Genomic DNA, 23,184 nt, shown 5'->3' on the forward strand with positions numbered 1-23,184 from the left:
TTTATGTTTAATAATAAGCAGAGGGGTAAAATCAAGAACGACAAGATCTTGAGGTGGAGAATCGAACTCTCCACCTACAATTATGATATCTTGTATCGGCCAGGGAAACTCAATGAGCCCCCAGATGCCCTATCACGTGGTACATGCGCCAACGCGCAGAGTGATAGGCTGCAGTCCCTCCACAATGACCTCTGCCACCCGGGGGTCACCAGGTTTTTCCATTTTATCAAATCCCGTAACCTGCCCTACTCCATCGAGGAGGTCAGGACCATGACCAAGAGCTGCCAAATCTGCGCCGAGTGCAAACCGCACTTCTATAGGCCGGACAGAGCAAGCCTGATCAAGGCCACCCGCCCCTTCGAACGCCTGAGCGTCGATTTTAAAGGGCCCCTCCCCTCCGCTGACCGCAATGTGTACTTCCTCAACATAGTTGATGAGTACTCCCGTTTCCCCTTTGCCATCCCTTGCCCAGACATGACCAGTACCACGGTCATCAAGTGTCTGAATGACATCTTCGCTCTGTTCGGGTTCCCCAGCTATATACATAGCGACAGGGGCTCATCGTTCATGAGCGACGAACTTCGGCAGTACCTGCTAACAAGAGGTATCGCCACGAGCAGGACCACCAGTTACAACCCCCGGGGGAACGGCCAGGTGGAAAGGGAGAACGCGACGGTTTGGAAGGCAGTCCTCTTAGCACTAAAATCTAAGGGCCTTCCGACCTCCCGCTGGCAGGAGGTCCTCCCTGCAGCGCTTCACTCCATTCGGTCACTGCTTTGTACTGCCACTAATGCGACCCCTCATGAGAAAATGTTCGTTTTCCCCCGGAAGTCTACATCGGGAACCTCGCTACCGGCATGGTTGACTTCTCCTGGGCCCGTCCTACTGCGGAGGCACGTGAGGACGCATAAAACGGACCCCCTGGTCGAGCGGGTGCACCTCCTACACGCCAACCCCCAGTATGCCTGGGTGACATACCCAGACGGGCGGGAGGACACGGTCTCCATACGAGATCTCGCACCCTCGGGTACCCCTGAATTACCACCGTTATCCCCCTTACCACCGTTATCCCCCTTACCACTGTTATCCCCCACCACCCCTCCCAACCCAACCCCTGCAGACGGCATGCCAAAGCCCCAGGAATCTTCGCCAACCACCCAGACACCAGACCCGACGTCGGATGCTGCAACACCACCGCCGCCACCACGACGATCAGGACGTCAGACAAGGCCTCCTGATAGACTTAACTTGTAGTACCCTTCACCCCGCCGGACTTCACATTAAACAAGGGGTGAATGTGGTAAACCACTGTATTGTATATTGCCACCTCTGGGTGGCGCTGTGTATGGAGGCATGCCTCAGCTGACTCCACCCACCACTGTGTGGGTTTCGTTCAGACTTGTTCAGTCACTCACGAAGAAGCATGGTCTCTTCTTAGCTAATAAAAGCCTTATTCATCTCTTCTTTCGACTCATCATCTCTTCTTCGACTCATCACCTTTTATGAAGTAATTGATAAGCGTATCAGTCTCTCTCTCTCCCTCCCCCAGTTTGTGTGTCTCTCTCTCTCCCTCCCCCAGTTTGGATTTCTCTCTCTCTCCTTACCCAGACTGGGTTTCTCTCTCTGTCCCTCCACCAGTTTGGGTTTCTCTCGCTCTCCCTGCCCCAGTTTGTGTTTCTCTCTCTCTCCCTCCCCCAGTTTGCGTTTCTCTCTCTCTCGCTCCCCAGTTTGGGGTTCTCTCTCTGTTCCCAGTTTGGGTTTCTCTCTCCATTCCCAGTTTGTCTTTCTCTCTCTCTCTCTCCCTCCCCAGTTTGTGTTTCTCTGTCCCTCCCCAGTTTGTATTTCTCTCTCTCCATCTCCAGTTTGGGTTTCTCTCTCTCTCTCCCTCCCTTAGTTTGTGTTTCTCTCTGTCCATCCCCAATTTGGATTTCTCTCTCTGTCCCTTCCGAGTTTGTGTTTCTCTCTGTCCCTCCCCAGTTTGTGTGTCTCTCTCTCCCCCCCAGTTTGTGTTTCTCTCTCTCCCTCCCCCAGTTTGTGTGTCTCTCTCTCTCCCTCATCAGTTTGTGTTTCTCACTTATCTTCCCCAGTTTGTGTTTCTCGCTCTCTCCCTCCCGTAGTTTGTGTTTCTCTCTCTCTTCCCAGTTTGTGTTTCTCTCTCTCTCTCCCCCCAGTTTGGGGTTCTCTCTCCGTTCCCAGTTTGGGTTTCTCTCTCCATTCCCAGTTTGTGTTTCTCTCTCTCCCTTCCCAGTTTTGGGTTTCTCTCTCTCCCCCCCCCCCAGTTTGTGTTTCTCTGTCTCCCTCCCCAGTTTGTGTTTCTCTCTCTAACCTCGCCCAGTTTCTGTTTCTCTCTATCCGCCCCAGTTTGTGTTTCTCTCTCCCTCCCTAGTTTGTGTTTCTCTCTCTCCCTCCCCAGCTTGGGTTTACCCCCCTCCCTCCCCCAGTTTGTGTTTCTCTCTCTCTTCCTCCCCCTGTTTGGCTTTCTGTCTCTCTTCCTCCCCAGTTTGTGTTTCTCACTTATCTTCCCCAGTTTGTGTTTCTCGCTCTCTCCCTCCCCTAGTTTGTGTTTCTCTCTCTCTCTCTTCCCAGTTTGGTTTCTCTCTCTCCCCCTCCAGTTTGTATTTCTCTCTCTCTCCCTCCCCCAGTTTGGGTTTCTCTCTCGCTCCCTCCCCCAGTTTGGGTTTCTCTCTCTCCCTCCCCAGTTTGGGTTTCTCTCTCTGTCCCTCCCCCAGTTTGGGTTTCTCTCTCTCCCTCCCCTAGTTTGGGTTTCTCTTGTGATGAAATATTCCATTCATCACTGCCTGTGACTGAGATCGGTTTCAGTGTCATTTCCCTTCCCCCAGACCTCATTGTATTGTGTACTGGAATCTGCTGTACTGTACAGTGGAATGTGCTGGAATGTGCTGTGTGTAGGGCTCCGCCCATACTAGCTCAGTCTGGCCTCAGTCTCCAGAAGGAAGACATCTCTCTCTCTTACGTGTTACGTTCTAAGTTAATAAAAGCCTTGTTTTTGTTCTGCTAACTTCGAGTCTCGGAATTATTGAGGCACATCAATGTTATTAACTTATTTTTCAACACTATGGATCAACTCCTGAAACCCGAACATTTGGATTTGGATCAACATGCTCCGGACGCATCAGCACGCTTCGGACACTGGTTTGAGTGTATGGAATTCTTCCTGGACAATTCCGCAGCCGTCAAAGGCGCTACGGACGCTGCGAAGATGAGACTCGGAATTCTGCGGAATTGGGTAAGCCACCGGGTTTACCCACTCATCCAAGACGCCGATACGTACCTGGCCGCCTGCGACATCTTAAAGGCATCTTCCCCGCCCGACAGCCCGACACCGGCTGGGCCCCGCTCTCCCCCCAGAAGCCCTACGACAGCCGCGACGCGTCAGGGACCCAACAGCTACTTCTGCGGGCAGCCAAAGCACACCAGAAACCTGTGCCCGGCGAAAGGCACCACCTGCTTTAAGTGCGGTAAGAAGGGGCACTTCGGGAAGGTGTGCAGAGGGAACCCCGCCGGGAAACCAACCGCCGGAAAACCCGCCACCGCCGTGTGTGTGCCGTGGGAGCGGCCATCTTGGACGCCATCTTGCCCGACCTCGTGGGGTCCGCCATCTTGTGAGCAGACAGCGTGGACGCCATCTTGTCTCGATCAGGGCCCTACAGTGGCATCGGTCACAGTGGACCAGACCAGGCCGCACCCGCTATCCAGATCAATGGTGGACATCGAGGTAAACGGGTGCCGGGTTAAATGCTTAATTGACAGTGGAAGCACGGAGAGCTTTATCCACCCAGAACTGGCACAACAACTCTCCCTAAAGGTGGTCCCTACTCAGGGTACCATCTCTATGGCTGACAAAACCCAGACATCGACCATTCTGGGTTACTGCACGGTACAATTGTGCGTTAACGGAACTGTATATGATAATTTTAAAGTATTAATCATGAAGAACCTATGTGCGAGCGTGATCTTGGGCCTGGATTTCCAGTGCAACCACCAAAGCATCACGCTCAAGTACGGTGGGTCCCAGCCGCCCCTCACAGTGTGCGGTCTGGCTACCCTGAAGGTAAAGCCGCCTTCGCTATTCGCGAACCTTAGCCCTAACTGCCGGCCAATAGCAACCAAAAGCAGGAGGTACAGCTGGGAGGACAGGCGGCTTATCGCGACCGAGGTAGACAGGCTCCTGAAAGAGCGCATTATTGAACGCAGCAACAGCCCGTGGCGCGCCCAAGTGGTAGTGGTAAGGGGTAGCGAGAAGAAACGGATGGTGATCGACTATAGTCAAACGATCAACAGGTACACCCTACTAGACGCCTACCCACTACCCCGCATATCAGAAATGGTGAACCAAATCGCCCAATACCGGGTGTTCTCCACCATCGACCTCAAGTCAGCAAACCACCAGCTCCCTATCAGACCAGAGGACCGCCCGTACACCGCCTTCGAGGCGAATGGACGCCTCTACCAATTCTTCAGAGTCCCCTTTGGGGTGACGAATGGGGTCTCGGTCTTCCAGAGGGAGATGGACCGCATGGTCGATGACCACCACTTGCAGGCAACCTTCCCCTGCCTCAACAACATCACCATCTGCGGTCACAACCAGCAGGATCACAACTCGAACCTCGAGAGGTTCCTGAAAACCGCACAAAAACTCAACCTCACCTACAACGAGGACAAGTGCGTTTACAACACCACGCGCCTCTGCATATTAGGCAGCGTGGTGGAGAATGGGGAAATCGGACCAGAACCCGACCGATTGCGCCCCCTACGGGAGCTGCCCCTGCCCAACACTCCCAAAGCCCTGAAAAGGTGCCTGGGGTTATTTTCTTATTATTCCCAATGGGTCCCCAACTACTCCGACAAAGCCTGCCCCCTCTTGAAAGCATCCTCTTTCCCGCTCTCTGCTGAGGCCCACGCCGCCTTCAAAAGCATTAAGCAGGATATTGAGCGGGCCACGCTACAGGCAGTGGACGAGAACACTCCATTTCAAGTGGAAAGTGATGCGTCTGACTTCGCCTTGGCGGCCACCCTCAACCAGGCGGGGCGGCCCGTAGCTTTCTTCTCGAGGACCCTCCAAGGGCCCGAGATCAGACACTCCTCCATGGAAAAGGAGGCCCAAGCCATCGTGGAGGCAGTGCGCCACTGGCGCCACCACCTAGCCGGCAAACGCTTCACCCTACTTACCGACCAGCGGTCGGTAGCGTTTATGTTCAATAATAAACAGAGGGGGAAGATTAAAAATGATAAGATTCTTAGGTGGCGGATCGAGCTCTCCACCTTCGAGTACGACATCATTTACCGGCCAGGGGCCCTTAACGAATCCCCTGACGCCCTCTCACGAGGGATGTGTGCCAGCGCCACCGGGGATCGGCTACAGACCCTCCACAACGACCTCTGCCACCCAGGGGTCACGCGGCTGTTCCACTTCATAAAGTCCCGTAACTTACCCTACTCGATTGAGGAAGTTCGGTCCCTGACCAGGAACTGCCGCACTTGCGCTGAGTGCAAGCCTCGGTTCTACCGCCCAGATAGAGCCCACTTAATCAAAGCTACACGGCCCTTTGAGCGGCTCAGCTTAGATTTCAAGGGCCCCCTCCCGTTCGTCGACCGCAATGTTTCCTTCCTGAACATTGTGGACGAATACTCCCGGTTCCCATTCGCCTTCCCCTGCCCAGACATGACCAGCACCACGGTCATTAAATGCCTCAACAGCCTGTTCTGCCTGTTCGGTATGCCGAGCTACATCCATACGGATAGGGGGGCGTCCTTCATGAGTGAAGAGCTACGCCAGTACATGCTGTCCAGGGGGATCGCCACGAGCCGTACCACCAGCTACAACCCCCGGGGTAACGGCCAAGTGGAGCGAGAGAACGGGACAGTATGGAAAGCAGTCACTCTAGCTCTAAGAACCAAGGGCCTCCCTATCTCCCGCTGGCAGGAAGTCCTCTCGGATGTGCTCCATTCGATACGGTCGCTATTGTGTACGGCCACTAATACCACGCCTCATGAACGAATGTTTGTCTTTCCCCGGAAACCCACCTCAGGCGTATCCATGCCGTCATGGCTCTCCACCCCAGGTCCGGTACTCGTGCGAAGGCATGTGAGGGGCCACAAGACGGACCCTCTCGTGGAGCCAGTACACCTACTCCACGCCAACCCCCAATACGCATATGTCCGGCACGCCGATGGAAGGGAGGACACCGTGTCCATAAAAGACGTCGCCCCAGCCGGCATCGACAACAACCACGGCAATAGCGGCAACGACGATCACAGCAACTCTTACCCACCCACTACTCTTTCATCACCCCCGGAAGAACACCGACCAACGGCACCCCCACCAACTACCCCTTCAACAACCCTGGCGGCACCCCCGGCAGAGACCCAGGAGGCTACCGGGGACACCCAGCCGGCACCCGCGGCACCGCAACAGCCACGCCGGTCGCAGAGGACTATCAAACCCCCGAACAGACTAAATCTATAGAAGGGGTAAATGTGATGAAATATTCCATTCATCACTGCCTGTGACTGAGATCGGTTTCAGTGTCATTTCCCTTCCCCCAGACCTCATTGTATTGTGTACTGGAATGTGCTGTATTGTATACTGGAATGTGCTGGAATGTGCTGTGTGTAGGGCTCCGCCCATACTAGCTCAGTCTGGCCTCAGTCTCCAGAAGGAAGACATCTCTCTCTCTTACGTGTTACGTTCTAAGTTAATAAAAGCCTTGTTTTTGTTCTGCTAACTTCGAGTCTCGGAATTATTGAGTCACATCATCTCTCTCTCCCTCCCCTAGTTGGTGTTTCTCTCTCTCTCTTCCCAGTTTGGTTTCTCTCTCTCCCTCCCCAGTTTGTATTTCTCTCTCGCTCCCTCCCCCAGTTTGTGATTCTCTCTCTCTCTCGCCCAGTATCTCTTTCTCTCTCTCCCTCCCCAGTTTGGGATTCTCTCTCTCTCCCTCACCCAGTTTCTTTTTCTCTGTCTCTCCCAAGTTTGTGTTTCTCTCTCTCCTTCCCCAGTTTTTATTTCTCTCTCTCCCTCCCCCGTTTGGATTTCTCTCTCTCCTTCCCCAGTTTGTGTTTCTCTCACTCCCTCCCCAGTTTGGTTTCTCTCTCTCCCTCCCCAGTTTGTGTTTCTCTCTCTCCCTCCCGCTTTGTGTTTCTCTCTCTTAATCCCCAGTTTGTGTTTCTCTCTCTCCCTCCCCAGTTTGGTTTCTCTCTCTCCCTCCCCAGTTTGTATTTCTCTCTCTCTTTCTCCCCCAGTTTGTATTTCTCTCTCTCTCACTCCCCAGTTTGGGGTTTTCTCCCCCTCCCCAGTTTGGATTTCTCTCTCTCTCCCTCCCCAGTTTGTGTTTCTCTCTCTCTCCCTCCCCAGCTTGGCTTTATCCCCCTCCCTCCCCCAGTTTGTGTTTCTCTCTCTCTTCCTCCCCCTGTTTGGGTTTCTGTCTCTCTCCCTCCCCCAGTTTGTGTTTCTCTCTCTCTTCCTCCCCCTGTTTGGGTTTCTGTCTCTCTTCCTCCCCCTGTTTGTGTTCTTCTCTCTCTCCCTCCCCAGTTTGGGTTTCTCTCTCTCCCTCCCCCAGTTTTGATTCTCTCTCTCTCCCTCCCCATTTTAGTTTTCTCTCTCTCTCTCTCCCAGTTTGGATTTCTCTCTCGTACCCGCCCGAGTTTGGGTTTCTCTCTCTCTCCCTCTCCAGTTTGCGTTTCTCTCTCTCTCCCTCCCCAGTTTGCATTGCTCTCTCTCCCTCCCCAGTTTGGGTTTCTCTCTCTCTCCCTCCCCCAGTTTGAGTTTCTCTTTCTCCCTCCCCAGTTTGGGTTTCTCTCTCTCTCCCTCCCCAGTTTGGGTTTCTCTCTCTCTCCCTCCCCCAGTTTGAGTTTCTCTTTCTCCCTCCCCAGTTTGAGTTTCTCTCTCTCAGGACTCATTAAGTTGACAGATGATTTTCGTTTACCCCGGTGCTGCTTTCCTCACAATTAGTAAGGACCTGGCGTGTTCTGAATAGTGAGGGACCAGTGTGGCCAGACAATGCAGTTTGTTTGTAAGCCATGAAAGCCAGGATACTGTGCATGTTTGAACCGTGCTTACAGGAACTGCTTCTCCAGAGTTGCCAGCAGCATTGCTCAGGAGGCCAGTCACCCATTCTGGTAGACTCCTGCCCAAAGCCTGTACTTTGGTTTGACTTCTTTGGTTGAACTCTCAATGAGAGTCACAAGGTCACATGAATAAATATTGGTCAAGGATGAGCTCATCTGAGCTGATCCATCCAGTATAAATTGCGCCCCCCTCAAATCTCAGTCTTGAATGAATCAAACATTTTTGTCTCCCCATCCTACCTTTCCATACTATATCTAGAAAACTATTCAACACCTTGCATTTAAATTATGCCTTTAACACAGTAAAACGTTCCAGGCACTTCACAGGAGCGTTATCAGACAAAATTTGACTGAGCCACATCAGGATATATTACGACACATGACCAAAAACATGGCCAAGTAAGTAGTTTTTAAACAGCGCTTTAAAGGAGGAAAGATAGGTGGAGAGATGGAAAGGTTTAAGGAGGAAATTCCAGAGCTTGGGGCCTAGACAGCTGAAGGCATGCCCACCAATAGTTGGTCAATAAGACATTCTTCCTTGTATCTCTTCTAAAAGTTTCTTTCATCACTTGTCTCTTGGTCTAGTACCCTGGTATGCCTTGAATTAGTGTTTCAAAATAACCTTATTGATGCCATTTAATATACTGTATGCATCTATAAGGCCCTTATTCTGTTGACTTCTTTCAAAACCAAAGAGCCCCAACTTTTTCAGTCTTTCATCATAACTCAATCCTTTTTTGCACTAGGGCCCATTCTCATGGCATGGCCTCCATGGCTGAATGGTTCCCTTATGCTTTGGTGACCAAAACTGAACACAGTTACCATCTAATCAGGGCACTGTATAGTTTTAGCAAGTCAGACTTATACTCAATTGAAATATCAAGATTATTAAACATTCTATTTGTTGTTGCTCAACAGTTATTTGATATATTAGGGTAGATTTTGGACTTTACTGCCTTGGCATTAAGTATTTCCTGGGTGGACCATAGAGAGGAAAATTGGCAAGGAAGATCACTGGGCTCCGTTAAGGGAATGCAATCCTTCCCAGCCAATTTTCTTGTCTGTGCTCTGCCCAGGTGATGCTTTACACCCAGGTGGTAAAGACAAATATCTACTCTGATAAGTGTCCTATCATGTTCAGATGCCTTTCTGCTTTCCCTTCAGCTATTTCTACACCATTCATAGTATATCTGTGATATTAATTTTTCCTGCCAATGTGTAGTACCTCACATGTATCTGCAATGAATTTCATCTGCCACTCTTTTGCCCTTGCTGATTTTACCTAACTTTTGTCAGCCCCTGGTTGCTTTGTCTGTCTCTACAGCCCCCTCCTCCAGTTTAGTATCATCTATCAACTTTACCAGTGTGCATTAGGTTTCTGTATCTAAGTCATTAATGCAGATTAGAAACTGTAGGAGGCCCAGCACCAAACCCTGTCAATGGCCGACTGTTAAATAGAAACAGTGCTACCCTGTAACAGGGCAGCTATATGAGATGACATCATGCCCCCTCTCATAATGTGACCTTTCATTTGCTATCTGGGTATGTTGCTGAAATTTTTATTTTCCTCAGCAGACTACATATGAGGAGATGTGAGAGGCATTGCTTTGCTCAATGTTCAAAATTAAGTACAGATACCCAACAGCTTTCAGTGCTCTCTCTCACTCTGTCTCTCTCTGCCTGCAGCCTGTCAAAGAAGAGGGAGACTCAGGTCATTGGAGCTTTGGTAAATGATCCCGACAGCAAACAAACATCACCTTGTAAGAGGTGGCATGCCATCATCGCATAACTCAGCATTGTTACAGGGACCTTTAATTAGAACACCAATATTTAATAGTAAGTCAGACTTACACTTTTATTTTAGCAGCACCCCTCAGGATATAGTTGAAGACCAAATGAAAAAAAGAAATGTGTATAAATGAGTATGATTTAGGCTGTTGTAGTTGTGACTCACAAATCCCTTGACTGTAGCACATGTTCACTATTCAATTTGTAGAGATTCACGTATCTCTGGTAAACAGGATCGAGTGCAAACCAATATGGTGGGTATATTGTGTTTAATCAGAGTTTAGGATGGAATATAACACACTAGTAATACAGCAAAAGCATATGACCATGACGAGCAGCTTCTCCCGGACCCGATCAGACAGACGGCTGGCATGCATGAACAGTTCTCTGGCTTCTGGCCTCTCTCCCTCTCTCTCTCTCTAGGGCCTTCGATGGTGAGCATTTAACTTTTAATTATCTTCACAAGCAGCTCTGCTAAACAAACTCCAAATTCTATCTGTGGAGATTATAATATCGTTATTAGTAATAATGGAAGAAACATAGGTTGGGCCTTCACTGGCCAAATTAAAGATACGTTAACAAAGTCAAAACCCTAACTTACAAGCAACAGATAACTAGCCTGACAGGGCCATACTATGGGCCCCCATGTAGAATGTTTATGTTTTACCTAATCTAACTGATTAAAAATTCTGTCTCAAGTTCTAAAGCAAGCTTTCTTGGAAAACAAAACTTATCATTTAAACACAGTGTTATTCATGTAGCCATATACGTTTTTAGGCATGCCTAGTTTCTAACAGTCCCCACTTTGAGAGGGAGAAAAACTCTATTTTGACCTCTCATTTATGAACCTCTACCAATCGTGCCAACTCTAAATTATTGGATCGACAGTTCAATCGACGTGTCAAGCATCTCAAATAACATGACATTATAATTAGAACTATTAAGACCAGGCATTGAGCAATTATTAGGGCTGCTGATACCATTCTTGCCCAGGGATGCTGACTGGCATTATAAGCTACTTCCCACCACCTGTGGTCCCCTAACTTGCTTATTGCTTTCTCAATTTGGGTGTTGTCTTGCTGCATTTTAACCAAATATTTTTGCGAGGTACTATTTCTTTCAATGATAGACTTTAAACTGAGGGATAGTGGTGGAATTGGATGTTCAAATTTTACCACTGCCTCTAGGGCTGCCTGCTGCATAGTAATATTTACTTGTATTTGGGTTATATTGTGAGTTCTTACAGGAATCAAATGGGCGTTTCCTACACTAGTCATTTCAAAAGGTCTTAAGCAGAAGGTTGGCCATCTGACCTGACAGATGGCCAACCTGTGGGTATATTGGGTAGCAGAGGTGGTCACACAATAACATCCCTGGCTTAAATTGTAGGGGGTGGCGTGTGGTGGTGTTTGGCACGTACGCCCAGTTAGTTATGCCGCTGACTGTTTATGAGCGGTTCGAATCGCTCCCACGCCCCTGCATTCTAGACACCGGACTTAGGTACAGGCGGCGATACAGAGAAGACTCGAGTAGACAGGTGGTTTAGATGTAAGCAAAACTCAAGATTTTATTAAACAGAAAAATAACACAGTCTTATGAGAAGTTACCAGTTTATAAAATTACAGGCAAATACAAATAACTATACTTATACAGGGAATGGGGAACACACGGCACATCGAGGGAAAACAACTATCTTAACAATCCCCTTATCCTTATCCCACCCCCTATACCTAACTAGATTAAGCTATGAGGGGCCAGAATTTATGCTCACCAATCAAAAGGGTCTGCTGAACTCAAAACAGCGGTGGGGTTCGGGGTTCGCTCTTGGTGCTCTCTGGAGCCTGCTGTCGTCACGTGGTCTCCGGGTGCTGCAAGGGCATTGTCCAGGTACAAGTACCCCAAAGTTAAAGTCTCTGCTTGGTTGCTTTATCTTGCATGGCTGATGGTCCCTCTTTCTCGGCCGACAGTTTGAGTTTGCATAAAGATAGTCGCAGGTCAGCTGAGACTGAAGGCCCGATGATTCGAAGCTTGTCTTCAGTCGTCTTCCTCAGTTCGTCTCCTCAGTTCGTCTTGCCTCAGTTCATCTCCTCAGTTCGTCTTGCCTCCTCGCCTCGTCATGTCCCGCCTGGCCTGGCCTGGACTGTCCGTGTCTGCCCGATGCAGTGCCTGGGCGATTCCAGATGGAGTGGGGAAAGGCACGGGCAGAGGCCAGGGGGTAAGCATGGGATGGGGAAAAAAGCAGCAGCCACGAGGGTTAGGAGCAAGGAGAGACCAGAGAGATGAGAGAGATTGCTACCCGGGGCCTTCAATTATACTCCTTTCGAAAACCCTTATCTGCGCGCCAAATCAGGTTTGTTCTTTGTCTTAATCTTGGTGGGCTATTTTAAATAATGGTAGCAATCTATACTAACTGGTTTTAGATGGCCGGTAATCGCATCTACTGGCCCGATATTTGACTTGTTTTGTTATTAATGCACCTTGATGGGCCTGTACAGCCTCGATGGCTTCCTTAATCTGTTCCTGATTATTTATGCAAACTGCTTGATGGCCTTAACTATAGGCCTAACTGGGTTTAGATTTGTCTCCAATTCAATCTAATATATAATTCAAAGTCCTGTCTGGTTTTCAAAATGCAAAGTCTCTCTTCACAGAAACTGCAGCTTTGGTTTCAATTTCTCCACAAGCTGCCTGCGTCGCAGAGTCCAAGTTTTAAAAATCTCACAGGCTTTCTGCCACGAGGCGCGGACGCCATCTTGGGTAAACTCTTTAATTAAAATGTCCACGCAGGGTCCCTTTAATTAATAAAAACCATTGGGGAAATGTAGAAATTTTGCAAATCTTACACTCCCCCGTGATACTAAAACTTGCTTGAAGTATCATACTTTTAAGGTGAGCAAAATTTTTCTGACCCTCCATAGTCAACCTTCCCCTGTAATTACCTATCTACTACACCCACGACACATGCACTTCCCATTCCGCGAAAATGTAGTGTACATAAGCATATCTAGAATAAAATGACAGACTTTACACACATCCAAGCATGGAGGGGGTCCAACACCCCTGCACCACTTGGTACACATATCTTTATTAAACTGCGTCGCAAAAAAAAACAGAAAAACCTTTATTAAAAATAACAAACACCAAAAAAAACAGTCCTTTAATCAAAAATACAGGGAAAAAGACTTAAACAGGTGTATCTCCCTCCACCTTTACATAATGTTCCTTCCAGGTCCTCTGGTTTTGGAATTCTGACCACTGACCTTTTCCCTTACATTGAATGCAAACTAACTGCAACACTATCCCTACCAGACAAACCATGAGAATGTGGGAAGCCAGTCTGATCCATGAAGGGACCTCTATATTATTGAAAATGTCCCACCACAGTGGAATCACAATATCCAATATCTTAGTCCCTATCTCTACTGTTTTCTGCTCTAGAGTGTAAAAATGTTTCTGTGAAACTATAACGGCTTAGAGTATTTTGGTAAGGTGTTCAGGGAGAGGGGGAATTTCGTAGCCAAAGTGTGCTATTTATTTTGCAAATTCATAAAATTCTCCTTCACAGTGCGGTGAACAGTGGAGGGTTCAGGAATGGGGACAATTCGCCCCTGGGCCACTTGAACTTCTACCTCGGGTTTAAAACAGAAACTGCTGTCACAAACCGGACACCAACTATGCTGTCCATGCTGGTAGTGGGACGTGCCGGTGGTGTAGGAATTAACACAATGCGGGGTTGGGGTTATGGTTATTGTCTCTGGCCAGTCAGAAGCCTCTGAGCTGCTCCAGGGACCCCCGGGCGGTTTTGAAGTGCTCCCCTATTCCTGGTTCTGACCGCCGGACTTATTCGGTAGTGATGTAGGCAGAAAACATGACTCATGGTTGGGTGCAAAACAGACCAGCATTTATTGAAACAAAAAGAAGGAAACAAATTGAAAATAAATGATACAACACACCTATGCCTGGTACAGCACTTTTGCTTAACACAGTTCACTTACCGTTTACTGCAGCACTCTTTTGCTTAGTGGCTTTACTTAAATACAACACCTTTAACTAGTGCAACACACCTTTAATACAGTACACTTTGCTCACTACAGCACCTCTGCTTAGTGGCTTTTACTTGGATACAGCACTTTAATACAGCTGCTTAGTGTCCACTGAATCACCTTTCTGCTTAGCGCAACACTGTTACTCAAATACAGCACTTTACTTCTTACCAATCACTTAATGTTCACTACAGCACTTCCCTGCTTAGTGCAACACTTTTATTCAAATACAGCACTTTACTTCTTACAGATCACTTAATGTTCACTACAGCACTTCCCTGCTTAGTGCAACACTTTTATTTAAATACAGCACTTTTAATACAGAACTCAGTGTTCACTACAGCACTTCTCTCCTAGTGCAACACTGTTACTTAAATAGGGGAGGAGAGAACGGACACAACGAGGGAAAATCGACTAAAATTACAGTTCTAACAAAATCCCCCTTAATTCCCACCCCTACACCTATTCTAAGTTGCCTTGTAATGGACCAGAAAATTATATGCTCACCAATGAATGCCTGCCCCGTGCCCTTGCAGTTTTAAATTCTTCACCACCCTGAAGATGGAGACACCCCAGTGTTTAAAAATAACTGCTGGTGTTCCACTCCTTTGGGCGGGCTCCTGAGTTGTAGAGGGCATAGAGGCGAGGCTGCAGAGAGAGAGAGAGATATGGCTTCTTGAGAAGCTATCTTATACCTCATTTGGGGCCGAAACCTTCCCGCCCAGATCCAGGTGCATCTGGGCTGAACAAAAGGGATCCAAACTGTCCCCATTGTCTGTGATGGGTTTGGATGAATTACCCATTTATCGTGATGGGTTTGTGAATGTATTCCCATTCATCGTACTGAGTTTGAATGGAGCTGTCTTGGTTTGAAAAAAAAACATGTCTTTCTATAATTGCTGAGTAAACAGCTTTGGAAGTTAGTGTAAACAAAAGTCATTGTCCTATGGTCAAACTGAAACTGCAGTCTCAAGTGGTTAATCCTTTATGTAAACATAGTAGCAGTTTCTGTCAATTGTCTCTGCAGGGAGGTGAACTCCCTGAACTGCCTTTGATTGGCAGTTTAGTCAGCCATTTTTGATCTTCCCTTTTCATATGTCCACAGTCTGTGTCCTGACACGAGGTCGGGCAGCCATCTTTGATTACCCCTTTTTCACAGACACACACAAGCTGCCTTTTCAATGTCTTTTGTCTTCTGCCACGAGGTCTGATGGCCATTTTGATCCCTGGATTTTAAAGGTATATTACCCAGGTATTCTTTAATCAAAATTCAATCTTCGGAACTGTAGGAAATCTTGAAATTATTTTGAAATCGTTACAGTGGTGACACAATATGTACCACCTCCTCTGTATGCTACCTGTGGGGGATCATGGCCTTGTGCCATTGCCTCCATGGTACAATTTATAGGTTTCGCGCCAGCAGCTCTGAACCCACACTGCGGTTTTGAATCGGCATTCAAGTGCTGGGGACACAGGATTATGTGTGCTCCCCGGCTCCGGCACCCTGAGAGGTCAGTACCTGTCATAGCGTGCTCCCACTTTATGATGTAAGGTGGGACCGCTGTGAAACGAATGTGTGCACCCCCTTGAATGACTCCAATGTTCTCGGCCCTGTATATCGGTGTGGGTTGGGCTGTCCTACCCATGACCAGCATCCGAACTACTACTCCCATGATTGTGTGGTTGGACCGCCCACAATCCATGGAGACTGGATAGGCTTCAGAGGCTAGCAGGATTTGGCACGGGCTCAATGCATTCTCAAAAGGGTGGAGGGCTGCGAGGTGCTTGTTGCTAATCCAGGAGGGGACTAAACCTTGTTTTAAATCCTCCAGATTACTGCGGCCCTCGCCCAGTAACCACGCCCCGTATAACACGCACATCCAGACTGTTGATGACAGAGGACCCAGTACTAAACGCAGTAAAAACATCATTCCATACTCCCCTTCTTTGCCTCCCTGCATTACCCAAATATTCTCGGTGTGTGGTGTACAGTTCGGTCTTGTCCACGTGGGCAAAATCGAACTCGTAAAACTTCTTGAACATGTCCTTTAATAGGGCCTGGTATAGCTGCTCTGTTTCTTTGGGGCACCACTCTGGTAAATGTACCTCGGTGAGATTTAAAATCACGGAGGCTACCGCATAGTGTAACCTCTGGTACAGCATCTGATCAGTGGGGACTAGTACCAACCCATTCCCTGGTCCCTTGGTGGTGGTGGGGCAACCTTCCGTGGATAACCTCGCCACCTGCATCGTGGGCGGGGCACAAGCTCAGCGGCATTGACTGGGATCGGGGTGTATGGGACCGCACACACCTTCAGGCTGGTGTCCCACTTCATCCCCTCCCCAGCATCTTGCCACTGCCGGTGGAAAACAATGGATATGCCTGCGGGGCAGACCGTCTCTGACCCCCACATACAGATATAAATCCCTTGATCCGGTGTAAGGGGTTTTCCTCGAGAGGTTTCCCTGAGGTTTCTCTCTCTAGAGGCCTCTCTCTCTTGCACAGTAAAACCTTAAGTGGTTCGACCCACTCGCCCCTTAGATTCTATACTCTGGATTTAGGTGCAGGAACTACAATGTAGAGAAAACTTTTGTAGACCAAGTTTGATGAAACAAAATGAAATGTTATTGCATAAGGAAAATTATCAAATCAAATGCAAGCAGATAAGGGAATACATGGGAGGGAAAAACACACAAACAAATCATAATGACACAGTAATAACTAAAGCAAATACAGGCATCTTATACTCTACAAAGATCATCATGAAATAAGGAAACACACGGAACATCGAGGGACAACAACTCATGTTAATTGTGCCCTTAAATCCACCCCCTTATTAAACCTATCTAGATCTGATTGTGAAGGGCCAGAAACATGCTCACCAATCCCACTAGGAAGTACAAAGTTTTGAAATCGAGTCTGTGTTTGGTCCTTTCAGGCGTTTCGTCTCCACATGGATCATGGAGCCCCTGCGAGCTGCGCCACACCTCTCTCCTGAGGTGGGGGTAGGGGGGGGCTGGACACCGGCGGGCCTGGATGTCGGCGGGGTCGAGGATCATCGGCTCGACCCTGGTTAAAGGAGCCTTGGGCTGGCTCCCATCGCTTCTTCAGTTTCCTTTCTCTTCTCCCGAGCCAGAGTGGCTGGAAGGTTTCTCCTCTTGGGACCTTTATTTTTTTGTTTCTTCTCCCAAGCTGGGTCGATGGCCTCTCGTTCCGGCAACGGCCCAGGGGCGGTCGCTGATCTCCCGATGTGCTTCCCCGGGGCGGTTTTGAGACGGCCTTCTCGATGTTGGCTTTCTTGTTCCTCCTGCGATTGACTGCTCCTTCTTCTGGGTGTCCGGATTCAAGCTGCGTGTTTCCAGCTCTCCAACCCGGCGTGTCTGTGTGCCAACTGTAAGCCTGCAAGCTGTGTCCCAGCTCAACTCTCCTTGTGACTGTCCAAGCTTGCCCCAACTGCCGAAAAGTCTCTCCAGATATATCTTTCTTCCAGAGGCTTCACCTCCCGCCCAAAATCAGGTTGGTCTTTGTTTTAATTTTGGCGGGCTGCGAGCACAGTGGGGTAGCCATTATATTTTTTAATGTCTTAAACGGCTGGTAACAAGCCCATCTCTGGTCGGGAATTACCTTCATTGTTTTTAATGGCCTGCTGATCTCGTTATCTAGTCCTGGGTGCTGTTCTCATGAATATGAAATTGTCCCCTTTTGTCTGGGGCAACATTTTGATGGCCTCTGTCTCCAGGCCGATCTTGACTAAATCTGCATCTATCCATATGCATACGTGTAGGTCTGGTTTCGTTCTCTCAGGAACGGCTTCCAGAACTTACTGTGGGTTGAATCCACAAGTCTGCCTGAGGTTGCGCAGGAACCATTTTAAAGTGTCCCAATAAGCTGGTCACATGGTATGGTGGCCATTTTGTATGCCCCTTTTTCTGGGCTTCTTTTAAAACAGTCTTTAAAATCATGGCCTCTTCTGCCATTTGACCCTTATTAATATAAAGTCCAATTTTGCGAATCCTACACCGGTTCCCACCACTTGTCCCAACAAACGCTTAATCCTCCATGAGTCCCTGTAATCGTCCGATGGGTGTTGTTTCCCAATCGTTCCCACTCGACTTTGGGGTTCCTCATGTCCTTGCTCAACTTTCTGAGCCACCACCACCTATCCAGAGGAATGTGTCCTTTACACGTCAAACATATTCGCTTTCCAACGGTGACGCTGACCCTCGTGGTAACGACTCGTATCCTGGGGCACAGGAGGGAGGCCTCCCCGTACGTGATTCCGGTTTGGCTGGAGTACTGAGATGAATTGGACCCCAGCCATCCTGGCCACCTTCCCTCGTGGACGTAGACGGCGGTCTCCTCCGCATCCCACTCACTCGCTAGGGGGGCTCTGTCTCCCGAACACCCGTAGATGTGGGAGTCCTGGACGTCGCCCCGTCTTTCTACGCTCATCCCAATCAGGGCGAATAGGATCACGATCCCTTCCATCCCGAAAGTCTTTCTGCAAAAAGATGTAAAAACATGCAGCCAGGTCCCCAAGAGATTCTCTGGCTTGGTGAAGCATGGTCGGGTCCCGCGACCTCGACCCAAATATACACTCTTAACAGACTACTCACTTAAAACTACCCACCACCTTGTTTAACTTAAATTACAAACACCCAAACTTAAGCTAAATAATTACACTTTGCTTAAACTAAAACTTAAACTAAAACTATATGTGGTAAACCACTGTTTGTATTCCACTGTGTACATGTCTGTACATGCCTCGGCTGACTCCTCCCACGAGTCCAGGTATAAAGGTGACTGCTCCACAGTCCCTCTGTATTCTGGACTGGTCGACCACTCGAGGCACACCTTCATTCTCTTGTTAATAAAAGCCTGTTAGTTACTCGCTTAACCTCAGTCTTTTGAGTGATTGATAGCGCATCAATTTTATTAACAAGATTTTTTACAATGGAGAAGATCCTCACACCAGCATGCCTGGACTTAGACCATCGGGAGGCGGACGCATCCACCAAGTTTGCTCACTGGCTTAGGTGCTTTCAAAAATTCCTGATCGCCTCCGCTGCAACGGTCAAATCGGATGAGGACAAACTGGATGTCCTGACCTCCAAAGTGAACCACCGAGCGTACTCGGTCATCCAGGACGCGACCTCGTACACGGCTGCTATCAAGCTCCTCAAGGACCAGTACACGTGCCCAGTGAACGAGGTGTACGCCAGGCACCTCCTGGGGAGTCGTAAACAACAACCTGGGGAATCGACCGAGGAATACCTTCAGGCACTGTCTGTGCTTGGCCGGGCCTGTGGTTGTAAGGATGTAAAGGCCGCCGTGTACACAGAGAAACTTATCCGGGACGCTTTTGTAGCGGGCCACAGGTCCAATTACACCCGACAGCAACTGTTGGAGCAGAGTGACCTCGACCTCAACAAGGCCTCTGAACTCGCACTATCATTGGACGCAGCCTACCGGGGCATGGATGCCTACTCCTCTGCACCATGGACGCCGCGGGGAACGACAGCCTGGGACACGGTAGGACTGTCTCATAGCGCCATGCCACCCCAGCCACATCCCAGCAACGGCCCAACTACCGCAGCAGTGTCCCAAGGCCAGAAATGCTACTTCTGTGGCCAGGCCAAACACCCCAGAGCGCGCTGCCCGGCGAAAAATGCGATCTGCTCGGGCTGCGGGAAGAAGGGACACTACGCCAGTGTCTGCAGGGCCAAAGCCACCCCGAACCCCAGCAGCGCCGCGTGTGGGCCGTGCGGGCCACCATCTTGGGCCTCCCCAGCCATGTGTGAACCACCGGAACAGCAGCCATTTTGGACGCCTCCAGCCACATGGGGATCATGGACGCCGCCATCTTGGACGCCAGCCGGGATGCAGCAGGCCCCCAACACCGCCTCATCTGATATCCGCAACGACACACCGACCCCTACACTGGCCTCCGTTATGCTGGACCAAGCGAGACCGCACCAACTGGGCCGGTCCACAATGGACATTAAGGTAAATGGTCACGAAACAATCTGCCTTTTTGACTCTGGGAGCACGGAGAGCTTCATCCACCCCGACACGGTGCAGCGTTGCTCTCTCCCAGTCCTGCCTGCGCACCAGCGGATTTCTATGGCCTCCGAGTCCCAGTCGGCGGACATTGGCGGCTACTGCGTGGTGACACTCTTAGTAGACGGGACTGTGTACGATAATTTTAAACTTCTGGTCCTGCCCCACCTCTGCGCTGCCGTTCTACTGGGGTTAGATTTTCAGTGCCACCTTAAAAGTGTTACGATGGCGTACGGTGGACCCCTCCCCCCACTCACAGTCCGCAGCCAGCAGCTTCCAAATTGCCCGTCGTGCACCAGGTGCAACCTCTCCACACTCAGAGTCACCCCCCCCCCCACTGTTTGCTAACCTCACCCCCGACTGTAAGCCCATCGCCACAAAGAGCAGGCGATACAGTGCCGGGGACAGGGTTTTCATTAAAACCGAAGTGGAGCGGCTCCTGAAGGAGGGGATTATTGAGGGCAGCACCAGCCCCTGGCGAGCCCAGGTTGTGGTCGTTAAGACCGGCGAGAAGCAGCGCCTGGTCATCGACTACAGCCAGACAATAAATCGCTACACCCTGCTGGACGCTTACCCACTCCCCCGCATAGCTGATATGGTCAACCAGATCGCGCAGTACCGCGTCTTCTCGACCATTTACCTGAAATCAGCGTACCACCAGCTCCCTATCTGCCCTGAGGACCGCCAGTATACTGCCTTTGAGGCAAACGGCCGCCTCTATCACTTCCTTAGGGTTCCCTTTGGCGTCACCAACGGGGTCTCCGTCTTCCAAAGGAAGATGGACCGGATGGTCGATCAAAATGCGTTGCAGGCCACTTTCCCATAACTGGACAATGTGACCATCTGCGGCCATGACTTGCAGGACCATGACGCAAACCTCGAAAAATTCCTCTGCACCGCCCAACTCCTGAACCTGACGTATAACAAGGAGAAGTGCATATTCCGCACAACCCGCCTCGCCATCCTTGGCTGTGTTGTGGAACACGGAGTCATCGGTCCCGACCCCGACCGGACGTGTCCCCTTATGGAACTCCCACTGCCCCACTGCCTCAAGGCCCTGAAGAGGTGCCTAGGGTTTTTCTCCTATTACGCCCAGTGGGTCCCCTACTATGCGGACAAGGCCTGTCCGCTGATCAAGTCCCCCTCTTTTCCCTTGACGGCAGAGGCCCGCTTAGCCTTCCACCGTATCAAGGAGGACATTGCCAAAGCCACCATGCACGCAGTGGACGAATCCATCCCCTTCCAGGTGGAAAGCGACGCGTCCGACTTTGCCCTGGCCGCTACCCTTAATCAGGCGGGGAGACCCGTGGCCTTCTTTTCACGAACCCTCCAGGGCCCGGCGACCAGACACTCCGCTGTTGAGAAGGAGGCCCAGGCTATTGTGGAGGCTGTGCGTCATTGGAGGCACTACCTGGCCGGAAAACGATTTACCCTGCTCACTGACCAGCGTTCAGTTGCTTTTATGTTTAACAACAAGCAGAGGGGCAAAATCAAAAACGACAAGATCTTGAGGTGGAGAATCGAACTTTCCACCTACAATTACGAGATCTTGTACCGGTCCGGGAAGCTCAATGAACCCCCAGATGCTCTATCGCGTGGCACCTGCGCCAGCGTGCAGATCGATAGACTGCGGGCCCTCCACAATGACCTCTGCCACCCAGGGGCCACCAGGTTCTTCCACTTCATCAAGGCCCGCAACCTGCCTTATTCCATTGAGGAGGTCAGGACCATGACCAGGAACTGCCAAGTCTGCGCTGAGTGCAAACCGCACTTTTATAGACCAGACAGGGCTCACCTGATAAAAGCCACTCGCCCCTTCGAGCGCCTGAGCATTGATTTTAAAGGGCCTCTCCCCTCCTCCGACCGTAATGTGTACTTCCTCAACATTATTGATGAGTACTCCCGTTTCCCGTTCGCCATCCCCTGCCCGGACATGACCAGTGCCACGGTCATTAAATGTCTGAACGACCTCTTCACCCTGTTCGGTTTCCCCAGCTATATCCATAGCGACCAGGGCTCATCGTTTATGAGTGACAAACTCCGCCAGTACCTGCTCGCTGGGGGTATTGCCACAAGCAGGACCACCAGTTACAACCCCCGGGGGAACGGACAGGTGGAAAGAGAGAATGCGACAGTTTGGAAGGCCGCCCTGCTAGCCTTAAAGTCTAGGGGCCTTCCAACCTCCCGCTGGCAGGATGTGCTCCCCGATGCGCTCCACTCTATTCGGTCACTGCTCTGCACTGCCACTAATGCCACGCCTCATGAGAAAATGTTAGTCTTCCCAAGGAAGTCCAGATCGGGGACATCGCTACCACCGTGGCTGACGTCCCCAGGGCCGGTCCTACTGAGAAGACACGTGAGGACCCATAAAATGGACCCCCTGGTCGAGAGGGTCGACCTCCTCCACGCCAACCCACAGTATGCTTACATTGCGTACCCGGACGGGCGGGAGGACACAGTCTCCATACGCGACCTCGCACCCTCGGGGGCCCCAGTAACCCACTACCACCCCCCCCCACGATCCAATATCCAACCCCAGCAGACGGCACGCCTGGGCCCCGCGACCCGCTCGACACCCATGAGGACTACACACCAGTGCCCCAGCCTACGCGGGACTCGACGCCGGAAGCTTCACTACCCCTGCCGTCGCCACGTCGATCACAGCGGCAGACAAGACCTCCGGAGAGACTCCAATACACAAACTTTTAATACACTTCACCCCGCCGGACTCATTTTTAAACAAGGGGTGAATGTGGTAAACCACTGTTTGTATTCCACTGTGTACATGTCTGTACATGCCTCGGCTGACTCATCCCACGAGTCCAGGTATAAAGGTGACTGCTCCACAGTCCCTCTGTATTCTGGACTGGTCGACCACTCGAGGCACACCTTCATTCTCTTGTTAATAAAAGCCTGTTAGTTACTCGCTTAACCTCAGTCTTTTGAGTGATTGATAGCACATCACTATATACATCCGCCGCCGTTCTCCGGGCGGCCAGGCTAATCACTGGTCGGACTGCGGCTCGCTGCTACCCCCCGGCGTGACCGCACCGTCCTTCGCTGTTGGTCCCTCACAGCCCATGGCTGCTGGCTGAGGACCTGTGTCCTTGGACCGCTCCCTGACTCGAGGTAACTGGAGGGCTGGTGACCATGGTTTTCTCGGCTGGGGCATCCGTGGGGACCTTCTAGGGGCTTTGACGGGTGGGG

Source organism: Somniosus microcephalus, chromosome 5 (assembly GCF_052327205.1).
Source record: "Somniosus microcephalus isolate GS21.2 chromosome 5, FLI_Smic_1.0, whole genome shotgun sequence".
NCBI lineage: Eukaryota > Metazoa > Chordata > Chondrichthyes > Squaliformes > Somniosidae > Somniosus > Somniosus microcephalus.